This window comes from Dicentrarchus labrax, unplaced genomic scaffold (assembly GCF_905237075.1).
Source record: "Dicentrarchus labrax unplaced genomic scaffold, dlabrax2021, whole genome shotgun sequence".
Classification (NCBI taxonomy): domain Eukaryota; kingdom Metazoa; phylum Chordata; class Actinopteri; family Moronidae; genus Dicentrarchus; species Dicentrarchus labrax.
In genome coordinates this window covers 25,338,606-25,357,976 of record NW_026136707.1, presented here as the reverse complement: position 1 = coordinate 25,357,976, position 19,371 = coordinate 25,338,606, and the positions used below count along the sequence as shown (strand labels likewise).

General features: G+C 39.7%; 1 protein-coding gene across 4 annotated transcripts in view; it reads left to right on the top strand.

Moving 5' to 3' along the window:
* The window catches only part of cdk14 (cyclin-dependent kinase 14), a 207,339-nt gene that overhangs the window by 40,189 nt on the left and 147,779 nt on the right, over positions 1-19,371 (top strand). The window contains exon 1 of one of the 4 annotated variants that reach the window (XM_051407318.1): positions 5,602-5,725. The exons of 2 other annotated variants lie outside the window; for them this stretch is intronic. The gene's annotated coding sequence lies outside the window, so the exon portion shown is untranslated. Of the gene's footprint in view, positions 1-5,601; positions 5,726-19,371 lie in introns of those variants that run through there. One more of the 4 variants, XM_051407319.1, reaches the window with a different exon arrangement.

Sequence of the window (19,371 nt, the reverse complement as noted above, 5' to 3'; positions counted from 1 at the left end):
GCTCCGAGCCCTGACTGCTCACCAACCAATCAGAATACAACATGAAAAGCAGCAGAATGCGTTGCCCTCTGTTCCCAGCTCCACACACTTTTAGAATATTTACAGTTCTAATATTTTTCAAAGCAGGAGAGTGACACAGATAGATGACGCGAGTTGAAGACATGTCTCTGCTCGCATGTTTTCCAGCATCTTGGCGCTACAGTTCAGTGAGCGTTCGTCACGCAATCTGACACACCTCAAGCTTGATATACTCTGACAAAGATGGCCACCAAGACTTTATAAGAGCTTTCTTACACCTTGTGACGTGAATAAATGTGCAATATTGCTGTTTTCGGACAGTGTGTCAGCAGCGTTAAAAAGAAAAAGAAAAAAAGAATCTTCAGAAAAGTGTAAAAAATCAGTTTCTTCTTGTCGTTATAGTGAGCTGTTTGAATAATGTCTGTGCAGTCTGACTCTAGAAGGATGTTTTCACATTCATCTGCTGAAAGTGGAAAGATTCTCTGTGCTCATTGAACATCTGATTTTGATGGGCGGGGTCTACCAGCAGGATTTGTGACATCACAAATTTAAATGTAGAAATTATACTTTTTTGGTGGAAAAAAAACATATCAAGCAGACTATTTATATATATATATATATGTCTTCATAAAATGTATTAATGTCCAGAGGAGATCTTTAACTTTCTTAATAATAAAATGAGAGAGGCCAAAATATGCACAAAAAAAAGGCATGGCAGTATGGTACTTTAAGCATACTGTAAGAGGTTCTGTCATTCACGGTGATCCATCTTCTTGTGTTCAAGCACAGACTACAATAACTTTAACAGTATCAGATTTCAAACAGTCATATCACCTAAAGCAGACTGCAATAAAGTCCCTCAGGGTGGTCGGGTCAGAGCAGGCACAAGAAACGCAAGCTCAGAAGAAAACACGTCACTGTTCAGTCAGACCTGTGGCTGCTCCACATCTGAGCTCTGACTTACCATCCATCAAGGACCAAATTCCAGTGAAATGATCCTCTGATGGATAAATCAATGTGAGTCCCCTGCCGTGCCGGTCTCTGTGTAATGAGACTTAATCTCAGCGGTTGCATTGTGTGCAGCCTGTGGCCTTTGCCTGTTTGCACACTTTCTCTTCAATAGCCATCACACTCTCTGACTTAAAGCCAGTTAAATCAAACACTTTTATTGCCAATAATACTAATGCCAATAACTGTGCCGGTCAGAAGTGTATGTTATGAGGAAGAATATCCTTTGATTACATATAGTAGTTGATTTCATATTAAATGCTGTTCCCAGATATTGGTATCTGCAGTCATAAAGTCACCATTCTAAAAGCTTTTATTTTAATAAATATAGCAAGAATGAAGTATTGCAAGAATAAAACTCCAGTTGGCTGCTATACAGCCATCAAATTTACTCCTTTGCACCTCCACGTTTACTCATTGGGGTTTCTCACTGTGTGCAGTAGCTTGTCATTACGATGCAGTTCAGGAACCAACTCTAATATCTCATGTTTAACAGCTTTGCAAAAGCACATTCAAGCACCATCCATCAACAGTGGATCTCAAATGATCATTTACCAGACAATGAGCAAGAAAAATAGCAACAATATACAGTATACATAGTGTGACAGATGACGCAGCTCAAGCAAGTTTAAAAAAACAAAAAACAATGGCTCCCTAAAAAGTTTATGAAAAAAAATAGATAGATAAAAACAGGGATGGCTAGCCTCAGGAGGTAAAACAGGTCATCCACTAATCAAATGTAAAAGCTAGTTGAGAAGATACTGAGCCCCATATACTCCCCTGCTCTGCATCAGTGTATGAATGAGTTAGATTATGTTTGAATGTGTGTGAATGGGTGAATGTAGCCTGTAGTGTGCAGCGCTTTGAGTGGTCAGAAGACTACAAAGGCACTATAAAATTACAGTCCATGTGTTTGTACCATAGATCCTTGGATTCTAGCTACATTTTCCTCATAGGCTTCTCAATGCAAAGAATGCTGGGCAAATAAGAGCCTGTGGAAACACACGCTTGACCTTTTTAAAGTAAAAGTTCCACATCAAGGACACACATTTATGTGCTTGTCAAGATTTAGATGAGAACAATGATAGCACTCTCATGTCTGTAGGGTAAATATGAAGCTACCAGCCGGTTAGCTTAGCTTAGCACAAAGACGGAAGACGGGGGGAAACAGTTTGCCTGGCTCTATCCAAAGGTTATAAGATCCACCTACAAGAGCTTTCTAAAGCTCACTAATTAACATGTTATATCTTGTTTGTTTATTTGAAGAGTAAAAATGACAATTTGCTGTTTTACAGTACGGGGTGTGTGTGCTGTTTCTCAACTGTACTGTCTGTCTGCCTCCAGTTCTCATTCTCTGCTGATCACACCTCCAGGCAGGCTGTTCATTGCATCTCTTTGCCCTGTCTCACCTCTTACCCCCTGATGGACCCCCAGTCACCCCAGTGGCCTGAATACTGTGTGAGTGTGTGTGTGTGTGTGTGTGTGTGTGTGTGAGTGTGTGTGTGTGTGTGTGTGTGTGAGTGTGTGTGTGATGTGTGTGTGTGTATGTGTGTATGTGTGATGTGTGTGTGTGTGTGTGATGTGTGTGTGTGTGTGTGTGTGTGTGTGTGTGTGTGTGTGTGTGTGTGTGTGTGTGTGTGTGTTTTATCTGCTTCCGGAACAGAGGTGGGAGGGCGTTTAGTGTGCAACACTGAATAATGAATGACCGACAGGCTTTATCCCCCACACACATTATTCTGCAACTTGCTTGCACCTTAAACCCTCTCTCTCTCTCTCTCTCTCTCTCTCTGTGTGTGTGTGTGTGTGTGTGTGTGTGTGTGTGTGTGTGTGTGTGTGTGTGTTTACGTGGTTAAATGCAAACAATCTCCTGTGCAGTTTTTATGGTTTGAACCGACTGCCGTCTGCTTCGGCTTGAAAATCGACTCTGAGGTTTAGATCCAATCCGAGCCACTGCATTGTGAATTTCACACCTTCCTGTCTCACTAAGGAACAATAGACATGGTGTGGTTCCTGTAGCAACAAGACTGTCAGTCAAGGTCATCCATGACAGAGAGAAAGAGGGAGGCAAGGAAAAACGGGACGGAGAGCGAGACTGAGTGAGAATGCGAACAAAGGGAAAGTCTCCTCTATCTGATGATTTGTATTTTGTAGCGTGACGGAGCGTGACATGATTCGGGAGGCAGCTTCTCCTCCTCTGTGTGGACTAACTATACTGATTGAGGAATCAGGTTATGGTGCACACATTGTAACACATCCACTACTCCTGCATTACTCTATTATTGTTATATTTTATATTATCATCAGCTATTTCTTATTTGGTTTCTTATTTCTATAGTAGGTGTTAAGTGCTCATTGCTGTGGGGCTTTTGAAGCATCACTTTCACATATTTATTCATACGTTCATCTATCTTCACCTAGTGGTTGTCATGTGAAAGGACATTGGCAGAAAAAAACCTGAAGCAAGATTTATCACCTCTCTGGAGTGCTGCTGGACTGCAATGCTCCCCGTTGGATATGCTCTATGTTTGTGTTGTGGTGGTGGCTACACCTCCCTGCACTTTATACAAGCAAATGACTGGCCTATAGTTTTGTTTACCTCTGGGGTTTTCTCTCCTTTCTTGTCTCCACTTCCTCTCTTCAGTTCTTCTCTGATTGGAGAGAGGAGAGACAATGAGCTGTCGATAAGTGGAATTTTGATGAAAAGCTCAATGATTATTACTTTAATCTAGATCAGTGGTACACTTGGTTAACTAACACCACTGATATTACTTACTAGATTACCTTAATTTTCTTGGTAAAGGCAAATAACTTGCATGTGATATGGAACTTAATAAAATATATATATATATATATAAATAATAAATTATGTTGCATCAGTTTCTCTAAAAGTTGGATTATTATTTCTACATCTCAAAAATAATTGTTTAAACAGATTTTAAGTAACAGAAACTAAATTTTTATAAGTTACCAAAATATTCCTGATAAGTACTTTTTACTAGGTTTTTTTTTCATAATGCAAATAAAAACGAGTCTGTCAGTGTAAAATTATTAAAGCTAATTGATTTTTTAAAAAACTTTTTGTTTTAACATTTTTGATGTAATCAGTCCCAACATTTTTTTCTGTTTGAGGTAAACAGGAGGAGGGCAATAGGCCCCTCACTACCCAGTCCCCAGCAATACAGCTTGCTGACTTACTCACCTTTTTAAAATTGCCTTTAATGTTTAGCTAAGTCTGATGTTTTTTAATGTTTTACTATTTGATGTTGTTTGGCTGCTTTTATGTTTTTTTTTTTATGTAAAGTGTCTTTGAGTATTTAGAAAGCGCTTATAAATAAAATGTTTATTATTATTATTATTAAGTCCCAACGGGAGACGAGGGGTTAGTTTAGTTTTCGGTTTTAAGGAAGACCACGCATTAAGCTGCGCCGATGCCCAGGGGACACTTGCCCAATGCAGGTCTTCTGCTTCTTCCTGCTTGGACCACTGCAAGAGCATTTTTTATTATGTTGATGATATGTATATGTGCACAGAATGAAAACAGTTTGTATTGTGCAAACAGAACTTAAGAATTAGGAGTTAAAGATATGCTGGCAACTTTAACATTGCTTCAGTTTTTAAAACAAAATATTTCGAAGTAGGTGAATAAAAACAATAAACTGACATAAACTACGCAAAGTATTTAAGTATTCAGCAAGATATTTCTTAAATTGTCTATTACACAAGTTGTGGTGTTTTTTTCTTAAAGAGTGTTGGTTGTGGGTTAGTTAGTAGTTTATACCACTATTTAAGCCAACTGTTATTGTAAAGCTTTAGATACTCTAGTTTCTAAATGTCGTTTGATCATGAATCAAATGATTACCAGATAGAGGCAATAATCCTTAAATTATAATTCTGCTCTTCAGATGGAGGAGGCAGTGAAATGTATTATGCAATATAAATTTGAGCCCACAGTGTATGTGCTGTAGATCACAGTGTGTAAGTATAATGAATTTCTCTTGGAGTTGCTCGGAGGTCAGCTTCTAAAGAGGTGCTGCAAGGTGGTTACTCCTTTCTCCTCCCATATTTGGGAAAAACACCCAGGTTTCACATTTCATCTGAGCTGCTGCAGCCCAGTGAGGCAGATAAAAACAAGCCCAGTCCAAACGCAGCCCATCTTCACTCAGCTTAGCTCAGCTCAGAATCACACATATTCATGTCGTGGCTGCATCACTGTAGCCTCAGCTGCTAGCTGCTGCAGACACTGTTTGCTTCCTTAAACTCCTCTGGGCTGTACCATCTCAGCTGAGTGGGGGTCCTCTAGGGTTTCAGGATGTCCTCGCAGGAAGACTTTTTTTTCCTCCCATCTGCTGCATAGCACCCATTCCAGACCCCCCCACCCTACTACCCCAGGTCCCTTATGAGCCACAAGCTCACAGTCTCTCCGGGCTGCGGGCCAGAAACAACGCAGCCTCCTAATACCCTCCGCCGCTTCAGATTTCACTCCCCCCTCTTCTCATAGTACAATCTCATCATTTCCAGCTTGCGAAGGGAGCGGAAGAGAGGGAAGAGAGAGAGAGAGAGAAAGAGAGAGGGAGAGAGAGAGAGAGAGAGAGAGGGAGGGAGGGAGATGTTTTGAGCTGGTTTGCAGGGAGAGAGATTGGCCTGAATGCGTTCTGTCTGCTCTTCAGAGGCATCCAGGTGAGCTGTTTCCTCCTGGAAGGTAAGAAGAAGACTCAGATTGGTGCTTATTTTGTTCTGCATCCCTTGTCATTACCCCCTCCCCACCCTTTTCTTCTCTCGCTTCGGATGCATCGCTTCTATGAGTGAGTGTGTGTGTGTGTGTGTGTGGTTGAGCGTGAATAGTATTCCCCAGACATAGCACACACACACGTAATACTGTACGAGGCGATGTCCAGATGTGCAGGCATGTTGGCATATGTGCATTTATAGGGCAGATATGGATTTTAGTGTGCATGCATGTTGTTGTACGAGTGTGTGAGTGTTTTTGTTTGGGGGGGTTTGGGGGGTGATGATGAGCTCTCATGCTAGCATGACAGCCTGAAAGTGGACGGCCCACCTGAGTAGTAAGGATGTGACGAGAGACTCTGGGGATAGTGAGGAAGTAGCGGGAAAAGGGAAAAGGCAGTGTGTGTTTCTGTTTAGCTTCATCTCCAGTTTTTGCAACAAAGTCTCAGTGATGCCTTCTGCCTGAACCAACGTCAGCACTGTCAGACCCCCCCACTCCTCCACCACCACCACTACCACAAATTCCCACAGTGCTAATAGGTAGCTTTTCCGTTGTGGTGGTGAAATGGGTGCTGATGTTTACTGGTCTAATGGACGGGATGCTCTGCTGCAGCATTTTTCTGCTCACTCTACAATATGTCGTCCCACTTCAGGCAAATGTGCAACACGCTTGTCTTTTCCAAGCCCGGAGGGATGGAATGTGGGCACTGTGGGGAGGACGAGGAAGAGAGACGGGGACAGGCCATTTACCATCTGTGGCAGCGTCTCGTGGACGCTTAGCGAGGCTTTCTGCAGGGCCATATGCAGCTTCTTGGGAAGACAGCAGGCCAGGCTGTCAGGAAACAGAGAGAGAATAAAGAAGAAGGAGGGCTGAAACAGGAGGAGTGGAGTATCAGGGTGTCATGTGTTTGAGAGAGGATAAGTGTTGTCAGGATATGCGGCCAAACCTAGAGTAGTGTCCTCTTAGCTGAGAAGCAACAAAGTCTCTTTTTGGCTCAGCTTCAAATCCAAAGCTTGCTTCAGTATATGCAAGAAAAGCTTGTCTTCCTTTGTGTTTAGACCACTTATTTTATTTCGTCTTACCGGTATATTAGCTTGTTTTGAGGTTGTTATAACCTTCCAATACCTGGACACAAATTTTCTCTTCTTTCATCGTGACCTGGCCGGGCTCAGTAAGCATTTGTGTGATACAGATGTCATTTCACTAGGCTTTAAAATTTGTCCAAAAGTCCATGATGCTTTGAACAAACTATGTCGTCCAACCACATCTAAAGGCAAAAGTGTTCATAACTGTTCCAGATGGAAACAGTGGAAGGCAGTCCGAAAACCTTGCCGTCATAGTCTCCTCATGGCTGCTTCCCACTGTCCCCCTCATCTCTCCATGATCTCTCCATGATCTCTCCAAGATCGCTACTAGATCTGTTTTGTGTATCTTTGTAGGTTTGATGCAAGGAATCGCACCAGTGGCGATAAGGGTGCATAATTTTGGATTTACTCCTGGAAAGCATTCATGGTGATGCGGTATTGAAAGGGTAGTTGCTTGAAAGAGAAGATTAAATCCTGCATACTTTCACAGCTCTGTACACATGGCCAATTTCTGTTTAAAGCTGGGGTGTGATTGTTGGATACTGTTTTGGAAAGTTACATTCCGGGGGTTTCAAATGCTGTTTGACAATCTGATGTTTGAAAACATCTCAAATCTTTGTATATATCTTGCAAAGTATTCACAAGAACACAACGAAAAAATGTTCAATCAGTTGAAGTATTATGTTTCATTTCATATCTAGAACACCCAGTTTTAATAGGTGTTCCTGCCGTTCAGAAGGAGTTCGACAGGGGTGATGTCATTTGTTTTATCCAAACCAAAGACTTCTGACCTTTGTCACCCTTTTAAAGTGCTGTAGGAACTTTTTCAACAGCCATGGAAGTCAGGACCCTTACCTGTGTTTAGACTAGAAGAACCACAAACTAAATTTAGATGCTCTGCAATAGTTCCTAGTGTCAAAAAAGTCCCTGCGCTGGAGGTTACACTAGTCCGGGAACTATTGGGGGGATAGTAGTACTGAACATCACAGATGTCAAGCAGCTGCTACAACTTCATCATTAAAAATAGTTTCTTGGTCGGAAAGAAACTTTTGTATTAATGGTAAATGGACCTGTACTTGTATAGCGCCTTTCTAGTCTTCCGACCACTCAAAGCGCTTTTACACTACATACCACATTCACCCTTTCACACCCATTTACAGAGTGAGGGCAACGTCCATCGAACAGAAACTAATTCATTCATTCACATTCACACACTGATGACGTAGCATCAGGAGCAATTTGGGGTTCAGTATCTTGCTCAAGGATACTTCGACATGCAGCAGGAAGGAATTGGAGATCGAACTAACAACCTTCCAATTAGTGGACGACCCGCTCTGCCTCTGAACCGCACCGATTCATCAATTAATCTCAATCAATTCTTGTGGGTGTTTTCCAGACTGAAATTGCACTTTGAAAACTGTATGTAGGCTGTTTTTTTGAGGCTGCACAAGCAGGAAATAGTTAGAAGGTAATCTTCCTCTGTATTCATACAGCGTATTTGTTTTGATCTTGCCCTCATTGTAGTGTACCCTCCCAGGCAGGTTTTGCTCATCTCATGTAGAGGTTTCTACCAACAGGACTACTTAAGCATCAAATAAATCTGCTTCAGTGCTGGCTCCTGAAAGGAGAGGTCAGGACAGAGAGCCTCCCTCCAGTGTAAAACCTGCAGCCCTCTGATGGCAGATACAATGCTTTTATTCAGATGCATTTCCCCAAAGTGGAGTCAATAGTACACGGTGTGATTCATATCAAGTGCCTACAAAATGAAGGTGTTTGCTTAAGTGGCTCTTGTGCTAATGAGTCAGCATTGAATGCCCAATTAGACCTGAAATCCACATCCTGTTGGTGGCATTTTGTTGAGCTGATTTTATGTGGACACTATTATGTAAAATCTCAACATGAGGCGGATACTTTTTCACCGTAAAAATGTTTTAATCTTTCTGTGGAAGGCACTGTTGGTCAGTCCAGACTGAAATATCTCAACAACTTCTGGATAGATTGCCATGAAATTGCATGGTTCCGAGAGGAGATGGTGATCCTCTGAACTTTCATTTAGTGCCACGACGAGGTTGACGTTTTTATTTTTATTTTTATGTATTTAATTTTTTAAATACAAACTACTGGATGGATTACCATCAACTGGGGTGATCCCCTGACAATTCCTATCTTAAAATGTCACTTTGTTTTATGACCAAATACTACACTGCTAAGTGTTAATGTTAACATGTCAACAACCTAAACTAAGTCAGCGAACATGGTGAACATTATACCCACTTAACATCGGCATTATTGTTGTTTATTGCTAACAGTTTGTTAATTAGCTAGCTAATAACAACAATGATGAATGGTATGGCCATGTTAGTGTCTATGTTTCTGTGGCTTCTCCTATCTGGACCACCAGAATAGTAAATTGACATCACTGTAAAAGAAAAGCAGCAATGCAGGAATCATGTTCTGCTAGTAGAGAAGTTTTAAATCCCAACTTTGAAAGAAATGCAACATCAAACCAGACTTTTCCAGTTGTAATGAATCCTAAGAGCAGCACTTGTCTTTATAGGAAAGAATGACAAAATTGGCACCAGCACTTTTGTATTGTGATAAAGTAAAAGGTTGTTGGAGTATTTTCATTATAATGTTCCTGGCTCAGGTTTCATAACTTTATCCGACAGTGTTTTTGAAGACGAAGGATGGTAGAGGTTGCCAGGGCTAGTAAGGAGAGAGGCCGGTGGGGTGGAGGCTGAGGTAAAGAGCTGGCTACGTCACAGCCATTCTCCTGAGTGACTGTGTGCTCTCCTGAAGCCATAACTCCTGGGAAGCGAGCCAAGTTAGTCATTTATATGCCGACGCTTTCTATTCCCCAGAATCCCAATCAAAGGCAATGGCCGGCTGTACTAATCAGGAGGTAGAAGGCTTGGCTGAGTCAATAACTGGCCAGAATAATTTCCTCCTTCAAGAAGTCTGCTGGACCTCCGAAACCTCCTTCACTCTGGGAGAAGAGGCTGGCTGGCTGGCACTGGTCACTGTGAAGCAGAGATACATGGCAGCAATTTGTAAGGCTTAATAAACAGTGACACAGTGATAGATAACAGAGATGGTGGCTAAATTGTGCTGGTTCTTGGTCCAGTTTGTGATCCTCAAAGCAAAGCAACTGATGATGTATGATGGTGCAGTATGTTACAGTTTAAAAGAACTTCATTTGAAACCTTGACTTTCAGTTTACCACTGCAATCCATCAGCCATGTTCCCTACGCCATTACAAAATAACAAGTAGCCTAATCAGGAAATGTGTTATTGATTACGCCCATTATATTTCTCTGACTGCAGATGCTTATTTGCTAGGACTGCATGAAAAATGTAAGCAGTGTGCAGGTGGGAAACACTATCAAGAGGTTCTGATAATTATTTTTGTTTATATTTGTTTCAATTGTGGCAAAATACATTCAACTAGTTAATTATATTCTCTCACATATATCGATATAGTATTAGAGTGAGTTTTTTAGTACTAGGTCTGCTCAATTTTGTCAAAAATCACAGTTATTTTAGTCAGTATTGAGATCACAATTATTTAACACAATTACTTATTGACTTTGCAAACCACATGCATTTATTGAGCTTTAAAAAATTATTATTTTCATTGAGCTTTATATATATATATATATACTTAAACTGAAAAACAAATTTAAAAAATGTATGTAATATGTCTGGCGGCCTCATTGGCTTCACTGTGTACTTTTATAAGCTAAAGGAAAGTGATGCGCTGGATTCATACCACAAGACAAAAGAAGAGCAGCATTGCAAAACTAACTTATCTTGATTATCTTGTTTTCATAATCATTGCCAGCCAAAATCGTAAGCCTCTCTTTATAACGGGGGAGAGTGCTGGTTCCTCGCTGCAGCAGCCATGGGTGTGAGTCTGATCTGTGTCCCTTTGCTGCGTGTCACCCCCTCTATCTCACCCCCTTCTTTTCTAGCCCCCAGAAAATATAAGAAAAGAAGCTAAACCTTCAGCTTATTGTAATCAGCAATGCTTATTGGCCATCTGTACAACTAATGACATGATACTGTTTTTGTCCGATGTTTGGTGAATCAGTTCTTGGCAGAGTGGTTACATGTTATACATTTTTGTAAAAGAAAACCTTTAAATGTACCATTTTAGAAGTTTGCTCATATAATACAGCCAGCCTAATGAGGGCAGAAAAGATGCCATTTTGTTGTGTAGCTGAACTTAATAACCTTTATTTGAATGTCAATAAATAGATATTTTTAACCCACATATTGAGGAAGAACACCACTCCAGTCTTCTGTTTTCTTTACTGCTAAAACTAAAATGTTTGAACCATCCACTTGTCAGCCACTAGCTGAATACTGAATCTATAATGCAAGTGCCTTGAGCTGGAGTTCTAATGGTCACTGAATGCATCCATTAGAAATTAAGACCTCAACAGTTAAGTTCACCTCCTCTAATGAGTGTGTCTTGTGGCCATTTTGGAAATTCTGTCAGTTTTATAAATTCTATAAAGCATTTGCCCTAAAAATGATTGGTTTTGAGGAGTGTTGGCTTGTTGGGTAGGTGTTCCAGCCAAATTTGGACTTTCTGACAAAATGGCAGTATGGATTATACCCAAGGTTTGTTGTTTTTCTAGTCTGTCCTGTGACTGTCAAGTGTGCCAGTCTATACAACATATTAATGATGCAACATGATTCAGAAATAGATTTAATATTAATTCAATAATTTGAAGGATTCTAGAAAGTACCTATTTCTGGGATGCAGTTCATTCTTGACAGCTGCTTGGGGTTCCTGGGAATTGAACCCTATTAAATCTGGTCAATATTCATCACCTTCTACGCTATTTCAATGATGTTAAGTTGAAAATATCATACAGATCCATCATTTCAGGGATGTGTTCTATTTTCTGCAGTGGAGATGTAGGTGCTCGATTCTGTAACGAAGAGCCTCTATCTGGGGCATCAGTTGGCTGTTGGGATATTTCATTCCACCACGTATGTTAATTAAGACTCGTATCCACAATATCTTAAGGCTGCTGTTCAAAATCACAAAGAGCCGCCGCAGCAAAGTAACAAAAATGCATTTACATATTTTATTTTGCTGGTGCACTTAATGAGAGTGAGTTGCAGGGAGAAGTCACATTGTCTTTGACAGGGGGCCAGCCGAACTCAAGGATATGGGGAAATGGGTTGGTCTGTGCCAAAAAGGAAATTACAAAATAACTCTTGAAATATATTGAAACTCACAGATTAATAAATACTATTCATGCATATCTGTGTGAAGACAAACTTTCTTATCACCATCAGTTGTGGTTATTAGATCCCTAACCCTAAAAGCCAAGGTACGGGAACGAGTACATGCAAAGTGTGACTTGACCATGTCTTAAGGCAAAAGTAGCAAATAAATGTATGTGTAAATAGGCAACAGTTTGCCAATACATGCACCATATCAACTGTATGAGGCATATGGCAGCCTGTTCCGCTGGAAAAAAATCAATTAGTACCACTTAACAGACCATACCCTCGGTTTCAACTGGCTGTGAAATGGAGTTAGTGGCTTCCTGTGTCTGTCATGTGAGCCTCACCTTGCACATTCATAGTAGTCAGAGATGAGCCAGATATGACTCTTACTAAAATGTCACCATACTGACATGTCAGCTTACCCCTCGATCAGATCTTCTTCTGTTAAACTGTGAGACATTATAGTGTCAATCCATCATTCCTCTCCGTTCACCCATCTCTAGCTCAAATCTCTGTTAGCAGGCAGTGACCAAGGCATCACACAAAAAGATGCTGTGTTTGAGGAGACACCAGTTATATTTAGCATGCACACACATACACACATACACATCTGCCATTCAAGAACACTGAAACAAAGCCTTGTGCACTCCAGACAGTGTGGATGGGAGGGGGGTGAGGTGTTTTTTCCAGTCTCTCCTCTGGTGTATCGTCTCACTATCGTCCTGAGCCCAGAATGATGAGCCCAGGCAAGCCGATAGCTCTGCTTTGTCTCAGTGAAATGGAAATGCATTCACACGGTTGGTAAGCCCTGAATGTGGCCAAGTTAACATGGCTGATAGCCGTGAGTAAGCAGAGCACATAAGCAGGCTTTATGGCTGATTGGTCTTTTATGGTCTCTGTGGCTCTTGTCATACTTCAAGCTAATGTCATCAGTAACTACTCCTCTGGAGATAGTTGCATTAGCCTGGGCGTTCCTGCCTACCTTTTCCATTACTGTATGACAACTCTAAGATAAGATAAATCTTAAATGATCCCTGCGGGGCAATGGGGTCACTGCAGCAGTACAGAATACATTATAGATAGGAAAACAATGCAGTTTATCATCGTTTGTTTATGTGTGTGCATGTGCGTGTTGTTGTATCAGAGTGGCGGAGGCAGTGGAGGGGGGGTAGTAGTGATTAAAGAGGCTGTCCTTCAACCAGAATCGATAGGGTGTAATTGCATCCGCGGCGGGGTTTTCCTGTCTTGGCGGGGCGTTCCCGTTCTGGCAACAGAGGAACGCCAGATGTATCAGGGACTCCACATGCTGCCATAAAGCAATGAGCAAATTCAGGCTTCCTGTCACCCGTTCACAGGATTCACTTTGAATGCTTACATTCTTATTTCTTATATTCATATTAACATAATCTTGTTCACTTAAAGCTGCAGGTTTTTCTTTTTCTTGTTTTTTTTTACATTGGATTGATGAAAACAGTGAGAGTGATCCAATACAGTAAAGTTGCAGGACTTAAGAGACAGAGAGCTAAAGTTATGCAAGCAAGATTCAAAGTCAATAACACTACGTACATGACGTGACTTGTTGAAAAACAAAAAAAAGAAGGATGACAGTTGATGGAACAGTGGAATCTATAGCTTTCAGTAAGAGTTAGTGTCCACCACTGAGCAAATGCAACAGAAAGGTACAAAGAGAACCAGGAACCAAGTGGGATTTTGGCTCAATCCCAATCAGGACCCTACACCTTCACAGTGACCATATTATCCAAACACAAACTATCCCAAACCAGCTAGTGTAGAGTAAAAGTGGACAATAAAACCGTCCAACAGCGAGTTTAGACCGTTACGAACGTATCAGTCTATAAAAGGTCTGTCGTTCTACTTTGTAAACATCATTTTGTTAATGTACATAAATGTAGCTATCCCTGTCTACATTGCCTTTTCATGTAGGTTTAAAATAACAGAATTACTTTCTCAGCTCCGCCCGCAGCAACAAAGTGCAACAAAAGTCCCACCAGCAAAAAGCCAATAAGAGTAATTTATTCATGTATTCCGCACAAATAATATATGATGAAAATAAACACTCAACAGAATGCAGCTCATTCAGGTAACTCGGCCAATGGCTGCAAGCAACAAACACTGGAGAGGGAAACTCCCCCAAGGGTCAGTTATTTTATACTGTTATTTTGCAATAAATAAAAAAACAATAACTTTATTGTAGGCCTACTTGAAGTGTGCTCTGCAGTATGTATGGGATCAGGACTACGTTATTGGTAGACTATAAACAGATACCAATATGAGTACTTATAATAAATACCGTTACAGGTCTATCAATAGTGTGTTATTTTCATCAGTTATTCCGCACTTTCTGACTGTGACAAATGAAATGTTGGTAATGTTGTAAAAGTTGCTTAAAATATCTCCAAACTGCTTCTGTCTACTTGCTCAACTGTATTGGGGTATCTGAGCCGATACCCAATACTGGTATTGGTTTATCCCTAATCAGAACATCCCTACACCCAGTTTTAGCAAGCACAGTCCTCAATCTCGACTGAGTGAGAGTTTAGAGACGTACCTGTAGACTGTATGCACATATCAATGAATTTGAGAAGCCTGTACAGTCTGTTTTTGCACATGCTGATTGATACGTAATATACAGTAACTCAACAACAGGATCGGCATCTATAAGTATCCATGGTGACAGATCACTCCTGCTTATAGTGAATTGAATTGAATCTATAGCTGTTGAGATACTTTAGGCTGCCCTCTTTATCTCTGTGTGTTTGTGTTTCTGTGTATGTGGTGTATATATTCAGTGGATCAGCTGCAGCAGTGAGATTCTTGGTTAAGGATCATCAGTAGTTATTCAGCTCTCTGCCTAAGGATGTAGCATAGTAATTGCAGGCAGTGATGGCTTGTGAAATTAGGATGTGTTGCTAATATTACAGCGTACAATATTTTAGAACAAGGTGTGGTTCCATTTTTGTGGTGCCAGTTTTCGTTTGGCCCTGTTGTGTTCCAACAAGACTATACCCTTGTGCACAAAGCCAGCTCCATATAGAAATAATTTCCCAGTTAGGTGTGGAAGAACCAACATCTTTGGGATGAATTGGAGCACCGACTGTGAGCCCGATCTTATCACCAAGCGTCAGTGCTGGAACTCACTAATGGGAGCAAATCCCTGCCGCCCGGTTCAACATCTGGTGCTGAAACTTGAAACAAAATGGAACCAGCAACTGGAATCCATCCCTACAGCACATAGAACCTTTTCTTCCTCTGGTATCTTCCAGCTTCTCCTAGGGGATCTCCAACTGCTCTTTGGCCAGCTATCATATGACTCACATTATATTATAGGATTATTTGGGTGTCGTGCTAATGAAACATTTGAGATATTTTACTCAAAGCCACAAAGGAAAAGTCAAGAGTTCACCAATGTCATTGGGATTCATCTTCTGGGAACCAATGTCTGTACAAAAGCTTGTGCCAATCCATGTAGAATATGTTGAGATATGCAGTAATTTCAGATCAATCCTGATTCATGTACAGTTAGGTTCATTGTGGCAGTGAATGTGTTGGGGAGATGCCCTCTGTAGGCCTGCAAACCGCCAACTGTAACCAAGCACAGGTGTGTTTTATCACACTGTAGAAGAGCAATAATGTAGCTAATGGGATCATATTAAAATACTCAGCACAGAAGCTGTTCATGTCCCAACACAAGACCAAAACAAACTGTTACTGTCATTCACAAAAGAAACACCTCAATGACGGATGATCATTCATGCCAGAAGCAGCAGGAACAGTGTCTGGTTTAGTGAGGTAGAGGTGTAGTATAGCAGTTTACCTATGAGCATGACTATGAAGGATACTTTTGCACTTTCGAGGAAACCTAACACACACTTAAAGCAGGATGTCAATGAATGCCATTAGGCTAAGTTACAGCTAACATATGACTATCATGTGTTGTCCGGTGGTGGAAGAAGTATTCAGATCTTGTACATAAGTAGCAATAGCACATTCTAGAAATACTTCACTTTTAAGTAATATCAGTAAAATGTACTTAAGTGATTTAAGTGCTCATTATTCAAAATGATTGGATTATTATATGCATTAACATGTATTAATACATATATCAGAATCAGAAATACTTTATTGATCCCCAGGGGAAATTTTGTTTTGTTAGTTACTCAAGGTGCTCACAAGACATTCAAGAAAAAGAAAAAATAAGAAGAAGAACGTTAAAAATATTTATTATATTTCAATATCTAACAACAGTTTATATAGAAAATATAATACAATATATAGAAAATATATACAAATCTAGTAAGAGTCTAAGTATGTACATTATACAATATATGACAATATATAGAAGATAGAAATACATGTATGCTACAGTATATGACAGACAAGAAGTGTAATGAAAAAATGAATAAGTAATAATAATAGCTGATGCCTTAAAAAACTGCAGTATTTGTGACAGAATAAACCAGAGTATTGAGTATTACACATTAGCAACTGCAACAGGCTGCATGCACAGTCGGTGCTCGTTCACAAAGATAATAATCCAATAATACGATGTTGTAGCTGGTCAAGGTGGCGCTAATTCTAACTATTATTCATAATGGAAGTTTTTGGGCAGTTCGATAATGTTTGTGCGTTACAAATTACTCTGTATAATAAGTAGTCAATAAATGTATTGGAGTAAACTGTATAGTCAAGTAAAATGGAAATGTTCAAAGTGTAAGAAACTTAAAACTGTACTTAATTAGTTCCATTCCGCCTCTATTGCTGACTATGCGGTCGTGATTACTTGAAACAAAACACAGTATATTGGGTTCGAGAGTCGTCATTGGTTAATTTTTAAAGTATGGTAAGACAGCTAGAGCTGCCATGCAGGATTTCAGAAACTTGTCCCTCTTCATCAGGACGTAAAACTCTATTTGTAGTTCTGAAGAACTTTGGTGATCGTTTTATCATTCTGTCATGTATATGTCCCTTTGACTCCGATGATTCTCCGATGTGGAGTGTTTGGAACATAAGCCTTGTTGCACACATCCGTCCCAGACACGCTCATCAACTATTGATGCCTTGTAGTGTGCTAGGTCCTAAATGACAGTATTTGTTTTTGTTGGTTTGTGTGCCGTTCCAGATGACAACTGCTGTCACTGAGGAACGTATATGTGGGACTCGTGTTTATGACAGCGTGGCTGCCTCATTACCAAACTCATCATTTCTGTTTGCTTCTCCTGCATATTCCCCTTATGTATTTTCTGGCCCATTTTACATGCTTTTTTGCTTCTTGTTCAGTTACTCCTCCTGTTGGAATACTTGTGCAGTTGAATACAAAATAAAACATTGCTGGGCTTTAGAGCCTTACAAACCTTGTCTTGAAAGCTTGGAAAAAAAGGCAAAATGGACATTTTAGTTTCTATATCAGGTTATTTTATAGGTTGCACATTAGACACTTAAAAATTGCTGTAAAAAATGATGGTCTGTAAATGTGATCATTAAGTCATGTGACAAAAAGAGCAATTCTTAACTCTCAAAAGCCAAGCCGAGCTGTAGCACATTTAGTGTGGGTAGAGTTTAAAGGTCCATTGTGTAACAGTTCGGGGAATCTATTGTCAGAAATGTAATTTATTATTCTTAGGTATGTTTTTGTTCGTGTATAATCACCTAAAAATGACAATCATGTTTTCTTTACCTTAGAATGAGCCGTTTTTATCTACAGGCGCCGAGGGTCACCTTCTGTGTAGGCCGCCATGTTGAACCACCATGTTCCTATAGTAGCCCAGAACGGACAAACAAAACGCTGGCTCCAGATAGGGGCATTTACGTTTTTTGTGCATTTCACACGCACTGTAGTTTCCCCCCCACACTTGGAAAGGGAGGGTGAAGCGAATTAATTGTGATCTGCAACCACACCGCAAGACGCCACCAAATCCTACACAGTGGACCCTTAATGTGGTGACTGCTGATTTTACTGAATTCTGGCAAATTTATCTGACTGATCCACTTCACTCAAACGTTCGTCCACTCATTCTGTGAAGCTAACGTTAGCTTAAGCAGCTAAACTGAACTGACTAAAGTAGGCAGCTAGTAGGCATACTTCTTTTAAATGTAAGTAAATGTAATACTAAATGAGTATTTTTGAATATTATCAAGCTATTTTAACAAATGTGAGCTGAATTGGTAAAGTTTTCCTGTAGCTACTTGCTAAGTTTAGGAAAGAGACTCTGGCTAACTGAACAAAAAAAAGATAGATTACTGAATATGTATATATAATACAATACATCCTAATGTATTTGTGTTTTTTAAAATAAAATAAATGAATGATACAGTACAAGGTTATTATAGGTAACTGAAATAAAAAATTAAAACTAGACTTTAGAAAAACACAAAAACAAACTAAAACCATATTGTGTACTAACAAACTAACTAAAATAAAAAGAAATACAGGAAATGTCAGTTTTTGTCAATTTGGTCAAATTTGTCAACAAGCAGCACGAGTAGGCATTGGTGCATATGTTTGAGATGTGTTTGTATTTAATACATTTTTACATTTACATTATTACATTCTTAAACAATGAAAACTAAACTAAAACTAGCTAACCCACTGTGGAAACTAACTGAATCTAGGCTTAACCGAAAACAAAAATTAAACAAAATCTAAATAAATACTAATGAAAAATACTTAAACTACAATAACTCCGCTACCATCTTAGTGTATGGTGTAATGTATGGGATATTATATTTTATGATATTATAATTAAAAAAATAGTTTTTATTCCAAGGGTCATTGTAACTGATTGTGTAATATCGTTATATCGTGAAACCGTTTTCTTCATTGTAAAATGCAAATCTCATACCATTGGGTCCGTGTATGTTTTGGTCATTGGTTTTCCTTTCAGAAACGGGTATTAAAAACAGAAAACGAGTGGTTATTTGATTTTCGTTTTAAAATACAAAAATGAAAATTGAAATACAAGGCGTTTTTCTTTTTCATGGTCAGAAAGGGACGAGCGAAATTTAAAAATGATTCGATTTTCATTTTCTATTTCATATAACAAAAATAAAATCACTAGAAACAGAAACGAAAAGGCCTGTTTTTTCATATTCTGAGACCGGATGTTGTCATTTACAGGACGGTGCTGTGTAGAAGAAACAGTAGACTAGTAGACTGCGGTCAATCCAGCCGTGAGTCCGATCTCCGTGGTCAAATCAGCCGCACTTAAATTTAGAGTGTACAGTATTCTCAGCATTATGGTAAATGCGGAGAAACAGCGTTTTACTTCC